Here is an 8,743-nt window from a genome sequence, read left to right on the forward strand (position 1 = left end):
TTAATTAATTAAAAGCTTCAAATCATAAGCTTTGCTATGTATATTTTACCACTAGAAAAATAAATGGGAACTAATGATGGGGAGAAAAGCAGGTTGATGAGCATTTAAGCAGGTAGGAGGCATTTGCATTCACAGGGCTCAACTTTCCCTAAGTCAGCTTCCCTTATAAATTCCAAGGGAGTAAGTGGATATCTTAGAGTCCGTGAAGCTGGAAACACTTTAACTACATTGTCAATGCCAACCATCACTGGAATAAACATAAATGACATCGTGTGCCCCTGGGTTGAGGGATGGGGACCAGGGTTCAGAACTGTCAGGGGCCAGAGAGATAGACCAGTGGTTAGGGTACATGCAAGGATTGCAGCTGAGTCCAGTTCAGTCCTCAGCACCTCATGGTTCCCTGAGCATCGCCAAGTGCAGCCCTGGACCATCCCAGCAGTGCAGAGGTGACTTGAATCATCCCAGTAGGGCCTGAAAAACTCACAGCATTATACATTAGGCCCTAGCATTGAACCACTGGTCTGGTTGGCTGAGAAGCACAGGGGGCAAGTGGAGAGGGGGTGGGGGACTTGGGTGCTTAGGAGAACGTGAGAGAGAGAGAGAGAGAGAGAGAGAGAGAGAGAGAGCATCAATGCACAGAATTATCCATATTTGTAAAGCAGGGTGAAGGGTAAACATTTCAAAGTGAAAACTAAAACATAAAACTTGGGGCCAGAAATATAGTACAGTGGGTAGGGCTCTCGCCTTGCACGTGATGTGGGTTCAAACCCCAGCACCCCATATGGTCTTCCGAGCCTACCAGGAGTGATTTTTTTATCCCCCCGAGCATAGAGTCAGGAGCAAGCCATGAGCACTGCCAGGTGTGGCAAATAAATAAATAAATAAAACTAAATAAAGCCTGTCTAGGTCAGTCACAGTGGAAGGCAAGACAATGGGATCTATTTTCAGTGGACGGCATTCACCAGTTTCCAAAAGCAGTCACCAGGCGCCAGAGCAATACTCCAGCAGGTGAAGCGCTGGCCCTGCATGTGGTATGTGGCTGACTCAGGTTTGATCCCTGGCATCAAACCCCAGAGTACCGCCAGGAATGATCCCTGAGTGCAGAGCCAGGAGGGACCCCTGAGCATCGCCAGGTGTGGCCTAAAAAAACAAACAAACAAACAAACAAAAGAAGTCACTGAAATAAAATATGAGATTACTAGACTCTTTTTTTCTCTGGTGGGAGATTGCTTAGGGTTCAGCGATGTGGGGCCCTGTATGGGCTGGGACCCGAGTTCAAACCCACCAGCGCCACCTGCTGTCCACAGTCAGCACTGCAGCTGGAACCTTAGAGGTCAGCCCCTGCCGATACCCTGGTAGTGAGTTTCCTGACTGCTTGACCAAGGGTCTCAGAAGGGTCCCCAGGTCACTGAACACTGCCTGGAACCCCCAAACCCACATAGTGATGGATCTTTGAGAAAAAAATGTGGAAAACCAAATCAAAGGACATCAGAGAATACCTTGAGAGGTCCCCCATATTCATGGAGGGACAATGGCACATTCTGAAGATATCAGTGCTTCCAAAATCAATCTATATTTTTATCCAAAGTTTGGGGTGGGGTCGGAGTGGTCAGGGGGCCAGGCTGGAACTCGACAAACTGATTCTAAAATTTAGATAGAACTGTCCAGGGTGGAGTAAGCCCAGAATTTGGAAGAAAAGGATCAGGGCAAGAGACACAGCAGCCGAGATGAAGACATCATCTAAGAGCAGGTCATTCAAACGGGGTGCTGACAGGAGTGGGGAGAAGCAGAGGGAGAGTGGGGGAGCCTAGCCCTCGTCTGCACAGGAACTCAACATGAGGCAGAGGAAGCAGATGGTTTCTCAGGAGAGGGCTGAGATGCTTCTTCTCCAGATGGAAAAATTGGATTTCTCCCCGGGCAGCACAGTGACTTCCAGACACTCAGCCCGGGCTGCGGGAGAACTTGGCAGTCTTTGCAAGAAAGTGGAACCTTCCAGTTCTGCGTGAGGTACAGGGTCTTTGCTAAGGTGGACCCTCCCCTCAATGAGGACATAAATCCTAAGAGGGCAATGGCTAATTCGTATTTTTATTATTATTTGTTTTAGGGACCACACCTGGTGATACTCAGGGCTTTCTTCTGGTTCTGCACTCAAGAATCACTCCTGGTGGGCTCAGGGAATCATCTGGAATGCCAGGCTCGGCCACGTGCAAGGCAAATGCTCTATTCGCTGTGCTCTTGCTCCGGCCATGGCTAACAATTATTACATCCTTTATGGCACTCATCTAAGCACCCCGATATTTTGGGGTGTTATACTTGGTGATAGGACTGGAGTGATAGCACAGCAGGCAAGGCATTTGCCTTGCACGCAGCTGACCTGGGTGCGATTCCTCCGTCCCTCTTAGAGACCCCGGCAAGCTACTGAGAATATCCTGCCTGCATGGCAGAACCTGGCAAACTACCAGTGGTGTATTTGAAACAGTAACAACAAGTCTCATAATGGAGACGTTACTGGTGCCCACTGGAGCAAATTGATGAACAATGGGACGACAGTGCTACAGTGTTACTTGGTGATGCTCAGTGGTTACTCCTGGCTCTGCACTCAGGAATCACTCCTGGCGGTGATCAAAGGACCATATGGGATTCTGGGGATCAAACTCAGGTCTGCCACATGCAGGGCTTTACCCGTTGTACTATAGCTCTGAGCACCCCAATCTTCCCCCACCTGCGAAATCATGCACAGGCCACCTACTCGGGGTGGGGTGCAGGTGAGGGGACACAAACCAAGACTCACACAGGAGTTTTCCAACCTCAGTTCTTGTTCTGTTTTCTTCCTTCTGGTTTGGGGGCCATACTCAATGGTGTTCTGAGAAACTCCTGGCTTGGTGCTCGGAGGTCCCTCTTGGCTGCACTGGGGCAGGAAGACTGTGGGGTGCTGAGGATGGAAGCTAGAGCCTCCTGCACATGAAGTCGGTGCTCCCACCAGCTGAGCATCACCCCAGGTCCCCATCTCTTCCCTCTTCCACCTCTCAGACACTGTGGCACAGAAGTCACTCACTGTACATGTGTGGAGGGCGGGACCCCGGCATGTACCTCCAACACACACAGGGAGTAGACAGGGAGTCACACCTGTCTGCCCAACTAGCTCCTTTTATTTCCTGAGTGATGATGATTTTGGTCTGTTGCTCACGGGTTATTCTCAGTGATGCTCAGAGGCCCATCAGGGACCAGGGATCAGCCTCTAGACTCCCTCACGCTAAATATACATTCCAGCCCATTGTGTCATCTTCCTGGACCCCCAGCTAGTTCCTTTTTTATCTCTGTTTTTTGGAGAGGTCCTAAAACTGAGATCTTACTCCTGGCTCTGTGCCCAGGGATCATTCCTGGTGGGACTGAGGGAACCATATGGATGCTGAGGATTTAACCCGGGTCAGCCATATGCACACTCTACAAGTTATACTATCACTCTGGCTGATTCCTTTTAAAAAACAAAATGGGCCTTTCCTGGGGATTGGAGAGAGCTCAGTGGGCCAGAGCATTTGCTTTGCACACAGGAAACCTGCACTGGGTCATCAGCACTTCATGGTCCCCCAATACCAACAGGGTGTGGTCCCCTGTCTGTCCACCCCCCAGAAAAAAAAAAAAAAGGATTTCCCAGATGGAGATTTGGCTCCCTGTAGAGCACTTGCCTTTCATGTGTGAGGTCCTGGGTTTAATCCCAGGCATCATAAAAAAAATGTTTTTAATTAAAAAAAAAGGGCTGGGGGCTGGAGTGATAGCACAGCAGGTAAGGTGTTTGCCTTGCATGGGCCAACCCGGGTTCGAATCCCAGCATCCCATATGGTCCCCTGAGCACTGCCAGAAGTAATTCCTGAGTGCAGAGCCAGGAGTAACCCCTGTGCATCGCTGGGTGTGACCCAAAAACAAAAAAACAAAAAAAAAAGGCTACAGTGGGCTTCAGTGGTAGTACAGCAGGGAAGACATGTACCTTGTACAAGGCCAATCTAGCTTGGATCCCTGGCACCCCATCTGGTCCCCTGAACCCTCCAGGAGTGATCCCGGAGTGCAGAGCTAGGAGTCAGCCCTGAGCACCGCCAAGTGTGTACCTAAAACAAAAAAAAATCTAAAAAGACTGTAAAACCTTCCTTTCTTCCTGTCAGCAGGGAAGACCCAAGTAGCTGGTGTGCTGGGGCCAGAGAGACACAACAGGAGTCAGGGGCTTGCTTTGCACTTGCAGACTTGGCTCCATTCTGACACCGCATATTTTCCACTGAGCACCACCAGGGGTCACCACTGAGCCAAGAGCCAGGTATAGCCCCTGCCCAGTGTGGCCCAAATCAGACCTGCGCCCCAACCCCCGCCAAAAGAAAAAACTTTTTTTTTTTGCTTTTTGGGTCACACCAGCGTTGCACAGGGGTTACTCCTGGCTCATGCACTCAGGAATTACTTCTGGCGATGCTCGGAGGACCATATGGGATGCTTGGGAATCAAACCTGGGTCAGCCTCATGCAAAGCAAACGCCCTACCCGCTGTGCTATCGCTCCAGGCCCCCCAAAATAAACCATTTAAGGGGTTGGGGAGACAGCTCAGAGAACTGAAGTACATGGTCTGTTCCACATACTCCCCCAAAATTGACGGATGCTAACCTCCAAGAGCCAAACAAAAACCTTAAAGAAAAATGAAGGATTTTTAAAATATTGCATTATTGAATGTAAAATATTGTTGTGAACAACCTTATAAAAGTAGAATAAAATTTTAAAAAATTAAACTATTGTACTAAAGGCACAAAGCGGTCTGGGGAGACAGATCTCAGGGCGGTGAGTGCTCTGCGTCCAGGAGCAGGTTGGATTCCGTATCACACGGTCCGGAGTACAGAGCCTGAGGCAGCCCCTGAGCAATGATGGGTGTGGCCCCCCAAACTCAAATGAAAAACCAAAGAAGCAGTCATGCACGGTGCAGGTCACTGCTGACCCATATGGGTCCCCTTGATTCTCAGAACAGGACAGCAGCTCCCAGAAGTTCCTGGGAGGCATAGTTACTCAATGTCCTGGAGCTGTTTCTGCCACCGCCCCCAGGCTGGCGGGTACCTGTGAAAGCAAGTGCTAGACAGACAGAATAGCCTTGATTCTGGTCAAGCAACTCTCCTGAGAGTGAGGCTGCTCCCACCGCACCCCACATGCTCCCTACATTTTATTGTTTAGTTTGGGGCTACACTCAGAGGCACTCAGGACTTACTCCCAACTCTGCACTCAGAGATTATCCCTGTCAGGGCTTAGGGGACCAGAGGGAATGCTGGGGATCGAATCCAGGTCGGTCACATGCAAGGCAAGTGCTAGAGCCATAGTACCCAGCTGTACTATCGCTTCAGCCCCCGTGTTCCCTTCTGTTGTCTGTGGAAGGTTCTAGAATGAAGCTTCAAGGACTCCTTGGTATTTCTCATCCAAGCTCTGACTCCACTGTGGAATTTGCGTTTTGTGGCTGTGGCTGTATCTTGCAGCAAGGACGCCCTCCCAGTGGTTGTGGAGGCTCTTCTGGGTGTTGGCCCCAGCACCTGCAGCTTCCCTGGCCAGGACGCCTCCAGTGTAATCCCTCCCACACTATCAGGGGGTGATTGGAAGAATACTACATATCTTTGCTTTGGGTTCTTTCTTATTTTATTTTTTTTTGGTTTGAGGGCCACACCCAGCAATGCTCAAGGATTATTCCTGGCTCTGCGCTCAGGAATCGCTCCTGGCAATTTTTTTTTCTTTTTGGATCACACCCGGCATTGCACAGGGGTTACTCCTGGCTCTGCACTCAGGAATTACTCCTGGCGTGCTCGGGGGACCATATGGGATGCTGGGAATCAAACCCGGGTTGGCTGTGTGCAAGGCAAACGCCCTACCCACTGTGCTATTGCTCAAGCTCCATTCCTGGCAATTTTTGAGGGATGATATGAGAAGCCAGGAATTGAACCCAGATCAACCGCGTGAAAGGTCAGTGCACTATGGTTCCAGTTCATTCCTTTGCATTTCGAGAAGTATTCTATGGACCCAAAGCCATATTTAATCTACCTATCAGAATGTATTTGGGTTGTTTCCAGCGTGGGGCTGGAGAAATAGTATAACAGGGAGGGTGCTTGCCTGGCATACAGCCGGCCCAGGGTTCAATCCCCAGTACCACCTATAGTCTCTAGAGCCCTGCCACGAGTGATCCCTTAGCACAGAGCCAGAAGTGAGTTCTGAGCACCTCCAGGTCTAGTCCCAAAACCAAACAAAGAGAGCATTTAGGGTTGGAGAGATATAGTAGAGCGGATAGGGTGTTTGCCTTGCACGTGGATAACCTGGGTTTGATCCCCGGCATTCCAAATGGTCCCCTGAGCACCTCAGGTGCAGAGCCAGAAGTAGTCCCTGAGCATCACCAGGTGTGGCCCCCCAAGCCAACCAACAAACAGCATTCTCAAGTGCACAGATGGTATCCTTTTTTTTTTCTCTTTGGGTCACACCTGGCGATGCACAGGGGTTACTCCTGGCTCTGCACTCAGGAATTACCCCTGGCGGTGCTCAGGGGACCATATGGGATGCTGGGAATCGAACTCAGGTCTGCCGCGTGCAAGGCAAACACCCTCCCCGCTGTGCTATCGCTCCAGCCCCGTGCATAGATGGTATTTAATCAGCCGCCTGCAAGGCCTGACCCCCCTGGACTCCCTCCCTAGCCCTGCTTGGGACACGCCCCTTCTGAGCCCAGGACCTGCCCTCTGCAGCCCGGGTTGGGACAGGGAGGGGGCCTGGATTCTCGCCATCTAGGATCAATCCATGCCAGGTGAAAGGGTTTCTGTTTGCTTCTGTCCCCAAGAATGCAGCCTGGAAGGAGAAATTGAACAGGGGAAGAGGGAAGGCGGGTAGATGGCAGGAGGGGGGTCCCGGGAAGGCAGAAGACAAGAGTGGATCGAGCTGTGCATGGCGGGGGAGGGGGTCAGGGGCTCCAGGGCCTGGGAAATGGAAAAGAGGCAGGAAGAAGGAGGGAGTTCTGGGTTGGCAGCAGGGCATCCCCTCCCCTCCAGGGAAGCAAGTCTCTCCAGGGTGTGTGGGGGGGGGTTCCCTTCTCTCTCCACACTGCAGGAACATAAACCTCTGGGTCTATCCATCACACACCTGCTTGCTCCTCTGGAACTTTTCAGAAATATCCTTTGGGGGCCAGAGATGAGGCTCAAATGGGAATGCTCTCACCTTGCTTTGGACCAGTCTTGGATTTGAGCCCTGAGCACCTCCACCACCGCCCCAGCCAATGAAAAGGAAAATCCCTTGGAGGCAGGTCCTGGAGCGATAGCACAGCAGGTAGGGCACCTGCCTGGCAAATGGTCGACCTGGGTTCGATCCCTAGCACCCCATATGATGCCCTGAGCACCACCAGGAGTGATTCCTGAGCACAGAGCCAGGAGTGGCCCAAATGGAAAAAAAACAAACCCTTTTGGGCGCCTGGGAGGTAGCTCAGTGCTCCTGAGTCCCATCCCAGCACTGCCTGGTCCCCTGAACACAGAATCAGGAGTCAACCCTGAGCAGCACCACAGGTGTGACCCCCCAAACTTAAAAAAAAAAGTTTTTTTTGACAGGGCCGAAGCAATAGTACAGTGGGGAGAGCGCTTGCCTTGAACACAGCCAATCCAGTTTCGACCCCCTGAGCACCACCAGAAATGAATCCTGAGTGCAAAGCCAGAAGTGACCCCCCCAAAACAAGCATTGCAGCGTGTGGCTCCCCAAACAAAAATAAATTTTAAAAATAAATAAAATAAAGATGAGTTCTATTTAAAATTTAAAAAAATATTGGGGAGCGGGGGCTGGAGCGATAGCACAGCAGGGAGGTCATTTGCCTTGCATGTGGCCGACCCGGGTTCGATTCCCAACATCCCATATGGTCCCCTGAGCACCGCCAGGGGTGATTCCTGAGTGCAAAGCCAGGAGGTAACCCCTGTGCATCGTCGGGTGTGACCCAAAAAGCAATATATATATATATATATATATATATATATATATATATATATACATATATATATATATGGGAGCCTGGTAGATGGTGCTTGGGGCTGAGCACATGTTTGGTTTCATTTGGCTGGGGGGGCACACCTGGCAGTGCTCAGGGGCTTCTCTCTGTGTGCTCAGGGGTCACTCCTCGTGGTGGCTCAGAGGACGCTACAGGGCGCCAGGGTCTGAACCGGGTTGGCTGTGTGCCAAGCAAGCGCCTTCCCGGCTGTGCTGTCTCTCTGGCCCTTTAGCTCATGCTTTGCTCAAGGTTTTTTCCCCAGCACCTCATGGTCCCCACATACCACCTAGTACCCCAGAGCACCAAGGTGAGGCTGACTCCTGAGCACTGCAGGGTCATATCCACCCCTACCAGCACCAAACACTGTGTTTGGGATCTGACAGTGAGAGCTGGGCTTCTGCCAAGAGTAGTCCAGCCAAAAAGCACAATTTGGGTCCAGAGGCTTCAAGAACATGAAGAATGTAAAGGATGAGTCTGAGATGGCCCTGGGGTGGCCTGAACGCTGTGGGTGCACCCGGCCACAGTGGCCCCTTTGTCCCCGGGACAGCCCCTGGGGAGCAGGAGCATGAGCGGCACTGCACCCTCCCATGAGCACTGCCTCCAGAATATGCACCAGCACCGCAGGGGCCCCAGAGCGAGAGCACAGCAGGGAGGGCACTTGCCTTGCACGCAGCTGACCCGGGTTCCATGCCCGGCACCCCGTAAGGTCCCCGAGTCAGTGGGAGTG

Source organism: Sorex araneus, chromosome 4, assembly GCF_027595985.1.
Source record: "Sorex araneus isolate mSorAra2 chromosome 4, mSorAra2.pri, whole genome shotgun sequence".
Classification (NCBI taxonomy): Eukaryota; Metazoa; Chordata; class Mammalia; order Eulipotyphla; family Soricidae; genus Sorex; species Sorex araneus.